Source organism: Hemitrygon akajei, chromosome 2 (assembly GCF_048418815.1).
Source record: "Hemitrygon akajei chromosome 2, sHemAka1.3, whole genome shotgun sequence".
NCBI lineage: Eukaryota > Metazoa > Chordata > Chondrichthyes > Myliobatiformes > Dasyatidae > Hemitrygon > Hemitrygon akajei.
In genome coordinates this window covers 169,868,099-169,875,271 of record NC_133125.1, presented here as the reverse complement: position 1 = coordinate 169,875,271, position 7,173 = coordinate 169,868,099, and the positions used below count along the sequence as shown (strand labels likewise).

The 7,173-nt window shown below is 43.6% G+C and overlaps 1 long non-coding RNA gene across 1 annotated transcript; it reads right to left on the bottom strand.

The window, feature by feature from the left end:
* Nucleotides 1-2,220: 2,220 nt before the first annotated feature.
* Nucleotides 2,221-6,720, bottom strand: LOC140718434 (uncharacterized). The gene is made up of 2 exons (XR_012096693.1): nucleotides 6,157-6,720; nucleotides 2,221-5,214 (listed from the first exon to the last, which is right to left on the bottom strand). It is a non-coding gene; the product is annotated as an uncharacterized lncRNA (long non-coding RNA).
* Nucleotides 6,721-7,173: the final 453 nt, after the last annotated feature.

Here is a 7,173-nt window from a genome sequence, read left to right as displayed (position 1 = left end):
TCTCCAGCATTTTGTGTGTGTTGTTTTAGATTTCCAGCATCTGCAGATTTTCTCGTGTTTGTGGAACCATTCTGTGAGGCCGAGACCAGAATGGAGGAGAGGCAGAGGATTCGCTTTCCGGAAAGACCGCAGAAAACAAGATGGATTTATTTCTGAAACTGGCTTTGCTTTGTGCGAATGCAGACGTGCTAACTGACGTGAACAGATAAAGATCGGCTTTTGGTGGTTTGAGTAACGTAGGTTCAGAAAGTTCGGGCCTTTCATAAGCACCTGCAGCAGAATAAAGAACTTCACGGCGAAATGAATGGGAAATAAGACTTAACCTAGAGCGAGGAGATACTTGATAATGTGCACTGATCCTGAGTGTGTGACAAAGAATCATTTTAGCTTCATGAACTACAGGGAAAGAAGCGCAGACAATGCAAATAAAGGGGATGTGTGTGTGTGTGTGTGTGTGTGTGTGTGTGTGTGTGTGTGTGTGTGTGTGTGTGTGTGTGTGTGTGTGTGTGTGTGTGTGTGTGTGTGTGTGTGTGTGTGTGTGTGTGTGTGTGTGTGTGTGAGCGCGCGCGCGTGCGCGCGTGCGACGCCTTGTGTGAGTGTTTGCACGAGTGTACAGAGGATGTAGCACAGAAGATTAGAAGACATAGAAGCTAATGTTTGCCACAAATCGGATTGCAAATCGGATTGTGGCCAGAAGGGAGATGCCAGAGAGTAGTGGTGGATAACTGTTAGTCAGGTTGGAGGCCGGTGACTAGTGTTGTGCCTCAGGAATCTGTATTGGGTCCAATGTTGTTTATCATATACATTAATGATCTGGATAATGGGGTGGTAAATTGGATTAGTAAGATTGCAGATGATACTAAGGTAGGTGGCGTTGTGGATAATGAAGTAGGTTTGCAAAGCTTGCAGAGAAATTTAGGCCAGTTAGAAGAGTGGGCTGAACGATGGCAGATGGAATTTAATGCTGATAAGTGTTAGGTGCTACATTTTGGTAGGAATAATCCAAAAAGGACATACATGGTAAATGGTAGGGCCTTGAAGAATGCAGTAGAACAGAGTAAAACGATATCAGCGAAATAGAGAGAGTACAGAGAAGATTTACCAGAATATTACCTGGGTTTCAGCACCTAAGTTACAGGGAAAGGTTGAACAAGTTAGGTCTTTATTCTTTGGAGCGTTGAAGGTTGAGGGGGTACTTGATAGAGGTGTTTAAAATAATAAGGGGGTGTAGATCGATTTGACGTGGATAGGCTTTTTCCATTGAGAGTAGGGTAGATTCAAACAAGAGGACATGATTTGAGAGTTAGGGGGCAAAAGTTTAAGGGTAACACGAGGGGGAATTTCTTTACCCAGAGGGTGGTAGCTGTGTGGAATGAGCCTCCAGTAGAAGTGGTAGAGGCAGGTTCGGTATTGTCATTTAAAGTAAAAGTCGATAGGTATATGGACAGGAAACGAATGGAGGGTTATGGGCTGAGTGCGGGCCAGTGGGAGTAGGTGAAAGTAAGCGTCGGCACGGATTAGAAGGGCCGAGATGGCCTGTTTCCGTGCTGTAATTCTAAGATGGTCATATAGTTATAAGGATTGGAGGTAGGAGGCAACACTGTGAGAGCAGAGAGTTGTTTTCTTTGCTTTTTTAAAAAAACCCGATAGCTGTAGGAAGCGGTGGCATACCACAGGGTTTGTTTTGAAATGCATTTTCCGTTCGTAATTTTTAATAACAATGTGGAACAAAATACAGACAGGATGATTCATACACTTGTGGATATTACTAAAATTTGTGGTGCTTTGGATAGTGAAAATTTTTATTTCATGTTATATTAGGAATTTGGTCAGCTGAGAGTGTGTGCAAGGGAATGGCTAATAGAAGTTAACTCAGGTATGTGTGAATTGAAGCACTGTGGGAAGATAAAACCAGGCCAGGATCTAAGTATTGAATGGCATGGCGTATGGAGCATTACTGAATATTGAGACATTGTGACACAGGGATGCATTTCCCTAAATAGATGCTGGCCTACCTGTTGAGTCCCACCAGCATTTTATCAGTGTTGTTGAAAAGTAACTTCTTGCTGAAGTACTCTTTTGCTCTATTTATTCCTTTTATTCCTTATGGGGATACCACAATGAATGTCACTCTGTAGATGGACATAAAATTCTTTTGTCAATGTTCACTCTTGAATCTATCAAGTTGAATAATGCAAGTGAAGACACAGAAGAGACTAATTTAAAATATTTATTCATACTAAGTTACACACAAGCAAAATGATACAATGCAAAGAAATATAAACAAGGGCAATTGACAGTCTACGTCATTATGACTTTGCATCTCATTGTTGACCGACTCTGCCCTTTCTCTGCACTATACGGCTTTATTTTGCGCTCTGTTATTTTAAATGCACTGCCTCAATGAACTGTTGTAGTCAATTGATTTGTATGAAGGAAATGCAAGAAACTTCGTTACTGTTCCTCAGTTTACGTGAGTGACTAAACAAGTTGCCAATTTACATGATTACGTAAAGCAATAAAAGAATTATGATGCAGATGTGAGAAAACGAATAAGGATAAGGACGTGACTAGACACAAACTGGGTGACTGGTCAAGGATATCAGCGATAAAAGACAATGCCGAGATACGTCATATTCTCCACTTCAACTAAAAACAGAAAATTATGTTATTTTATTATGATAATGATGTTATTAAAAGCGCCCGAAGGAAGGTAAACTTTATGAGAGAATTTGAACGGGGTGAGACCAGTCAAATTGCAATCATACGTGTATAGCATCATGGACTATTTAGGTCTTCTTGCCTAAATAAATGCAGTTGCTGGAGAGGGTGTGCAGTGAAGACTTTTGGCCACTTGTTTTCCACGCGATGAGAGACTGAGAAGCATAATAGGTTTATAACTGGCACATTAAGTCATTTATTCTCATTCTATCAGAGATATTTCCCATTCAGGCTCCTTACAATTGAAATCTAAAATGTTTCCCTCATTTTACAGAAAGGACAAGTTTTTCCATGGCGGTGGCGGTGAGGGAAGGTGGGTAGATGCATAGGATGTATATTTATAGATAGTGTGTTATGTACATGGATAGACTAAATTTGGAATATGGACCAAACACAGGGAAACTGGACGAGCTCGTAAAGACGCCTTGGTCGTAATACTGATTAGGTATTGTATCTAAACTCCATAAGACCATATGGCCATAATGTACAGGAGCAGAATTAGGTACTTTGCCCCATCGAGTCTGCTCCATCATTTCATCATGTCTGATTCAATTCTCGGCCCAGACCCAATTTTCTGCCATCTCCTATTATCCCTTCCTGCTCTGACCAATCAAAAATCTATTAAATAGCCATAATGCCTTGACCTTCACAGCAACCTGTGGCAAAGAATTTCACGGATTTACCACGCTCTGGCTAAAAACATTCCCACCACTGGCAACGGCCTTTCCACTTCCACTCTATCAAGGCCTTCGTCCATTCGATAGATTTCAGAAATATCACCCCTCCTTCTTCTGAATTCAAGTGAATATCGGCCAGAGCCATGAAACGGGCTTCATATGAAGAGCCATTCTATCCTGCAACATCCTGATCTGTGGGCGAAAACGCTTTGCTAATGACAAGGTCAGGGGAGAATGGCCAGATTGGTCCAAACAGAAAGAAAGGCGATATAACCATGAGTTACGACAGCAGTGTGCAGAACAGAATCTCGGAACGCAAAACATTTCCAACCTTGAAATGGATAAGCTACTGCAATGGAGGAGATAACAGACAGAATAGAGAACGAAGAATCATTGGATGTTGCTCACATGGATTTTCAGAAGGCCTGTAACAAAGTGCTGGACGTGAAGCCGTTAACAAGGAAAGAGCCCATGACATTGATAGATTGGTTAACTGGTAGGAGGCAAAGAGTGGGAATAAAGGGGTCCTTTTCTGATTGGCTGCCGGTGACTAGTGGTGGTCCACAGTGTCAGTATTGGAGCCACTTTCGATTTGGATGATGGTATTGACAACTTTGTGGCCAGGTTTGTAAACTGTACAAAGATAAGTCGTCAGAAGGACTTCGACAGATTGGGGTAATGAGTGAAGAAGTGGCAGATGGAATATAGTTTAGAGAAGTGAATGGTCATACACTTTGGTAGAAGAAATAAAGGCATAGCCAATTTTCTAAACGGGGAGGAAATTCAAATATCAGATGTGCAAAGGGCTTGGGAGTCCTCGTTCGCGAATCCCTAAAGGCTAAGCTGTGGGTTGAGTCGGTCGTAAGGAAGGGAGATCTAAAGATGGCGCTCATTTTGAGAGGAGTAGAATATAAGAGGAAGGATTTGACGTTGAGGCTTTATAAAGCGCTGGTCGGACCGCACTTGGAGTATTATGATCAGCTTTGGTTCCTTGTGCTGGATTTGGAAGGGCTCAGAGGAGGTTGACGAAAATAATTCTGGGAATGCTAGGGTGAACGTCTGAGGAGAGTTTGATGACTCTGGGCCTGTAGTTGCAGCTGTTCCGAAGAATGAGGAAGAGCTCATTGAAAGCTGTCGAACAGCGAAAGGACGAGATAGAGTGGATGTGGAGAGGACGTTTCCATGTGGTAGAGTCAAGGACCAGAGGGTACATCCTCAGAATAGAGGGACGTCCATCTAGAACAGAGATGAGGAGGAATTCTCCGCCAGAGTTTGGTGAATATGTGAATTCATCGCCACGGACGGCTGTGGAGGCCAAGTCATTGAGTATAGTTAAAGCTGAGTTTGACAGGCTCTTGATTATTGACGGAGTCAAAGGTTACGGTGAGAAAATGGGCTAATGGGGTTGAGAGGGATAATAACTCAACAATGATGGAAGTTTTTTTTATGCCTTATGGTCTAACATGCACTGTCATCTGTGATGAATGAATGTTGATCTCTACGCCAGCAGGAACACTGGCTGAGGGCGGATAGTTTGAAGTTAGGGCGAAGGTTGGGGTAAAAAGGCCATCGAAGTCTCGTCACATATTTAAAGCCCACTTAAATAAATCTACAAAGTATTTCACTCTGGCCGGGGTTGATTCAGCTGCTATTCTGTGTCAGTACTTTGCAGTTGCTGTTGTTGAGAGTTCAAGTTTCTCAATTCACTGCTTTCTGCATTCCTTTCTTGTGTCTCCTCAGAACATAAACATCCAGGAAGAAAGTGGAGAACTACCAGCACCAACAAGGTTACCACCAGTAAAATGCCCCCGATCATCTGTCAGAACACAAATATAACAAATTTAGAAATAAGCCGCTCGATCCTTCTCATTTCTTAAATAACAGCACAGTCCATCTTTATCTCTCTGCCATTTTCCTGCACTAGACCTTTCTTGTTCTCGTGAAATTTGTTTTGGCCCAGGAACGTTCGCAGCTTCGCTCCCCACGGGTGCTGTCTGATTCGCGTCTTTTTTATTTCAAGTATTTTCTGTTTTATTAAGTATTTTCTGAACTTGTAGCTTTTAAAAACGTCCTTATCTCTTGAGGCCTGTAATACACCTAAATATATCTATCTCAGTAACGAAGCATCGACAACGCTCTTGGTTACAGGATTACAGAGATTTACCACTCTCTGGGTGCAGAAATTTCCCATCGGTTCAGTCCTGACGAACCGATCTGCTAGTTTGAGGTTGAGACTCCGATTCTAGATACGGAGCAAAGGAAAAAGGATGGTTGTATGTACTCTGTACAGCATCATGATAATTTCAAAATTCATGGATGTACAGATGGACGTCAGTGTTCGTGCACTGTTCCCTGGATCGAACAGTACTGGGTGGCCAGAAAATTCTAATGGGATAGGATAGAGGCAGAAGAGACCGAAGATAGTTGGAAGTGGCTGAAACGCCAACTTCTGGACGAATTCACCGAGCCGAGCAGCATGTCTGGATACAAAAGAAATGGTCGACATATAAGGGTGTCAAGTCTGCAATGGACAATCTCCAGCGAATGAGGTCTCCTCGCCTGGAGAAAGTAAAGGGGGCTATGGGACAAGTATTCGAGTCGTCACAGGGGCTTTAAGCTGGAGGTTTCGAGTTTTCTCGCCCGCAAGTGGTTGGAGATTCTCTGGGATGCGAAAGGCACCGGGTTAAAACACCGCCTAAAGCTCTAAAGGTTCTGTTGTGATTACACATTTGCGGCCGCAATACCCGAAGACACTCACCTGTGAGTGAACACAAAGCTCGCGCCGCTCATGCGGGAGTATCTTGGAAGCGCACGACTCTTTGCAATCTTCACCTTTGAATGTCTCGTTCAAATACGCGCAGGCGTAGTAATCCCCGTCCTGAAAGAGAATCGCAGCCCACAGGATCGATGGGACAAACACCTTCAGAATTGTGAACAGGTAAAAGTGAGCCGTACGGGGATTGTTGCAGCAGTCAGAGCAGCAGCAATTCTCGCAACGGTCCCATCTACAAGTAGCTGCGGGAGAGGAGCTAACCCGGCACGTAACAATTTTCCCCGCATCGGATGACACCAGCAGACTGAGCAGGAACATCGCGAATGCTGGAATAAGGAAAGACATATGCGCGTAGCGAACATTCAGTTGCGGATCACAGGGACACGGATTCTCTTTCTCCATCAGGTATTCCAGTCCGTAAAGGAATCCGGTTATAATTGTACCTAGTCCAACCGGATACAGGGATTTCTTACCGAAAAAGATTTTTCCCAGATTCGGCGAGTGAGTAGGCGATGGCATGACAGGGTTAATGAGCGAAATTTCCAAAACTCTCGGTACACAAAGTCTAACAGCAAACCTGTGTTTGCTAGCTATTATATGATCGGCTAGTCTCCACCCAGGAAGCACCGACAGCTGGTTCGAGCAAAATGTTTCCACCCTGTTGAGTTCGTCACTCTCTCAGAGAAGTTCCAGCTGCACCCAGGGGTCACTCCTCATTAGTTGTGAGCTGAAATTCAGCTGGGAGTTGAAACTTTTTTTTCGGGCCGAAGTCCTGGTTAACACTAGGTGCCACGAAACCATAAAACCATAAGAAATAGGAGCAAAATTAGGCCACTAGGACCATCGAATCTCCTCCGCTATTCCATCATGGCTGATTTTTTTATCCCCTCCGCATCTCCATTTTTCTGCGTGCGTCCCGTAAACATAGACCACTTTACTAAACAAGAACCTGCCAAACTCTGCTTTAAATATACCCAACGTCTCGGCCTCCATAGCATCCCG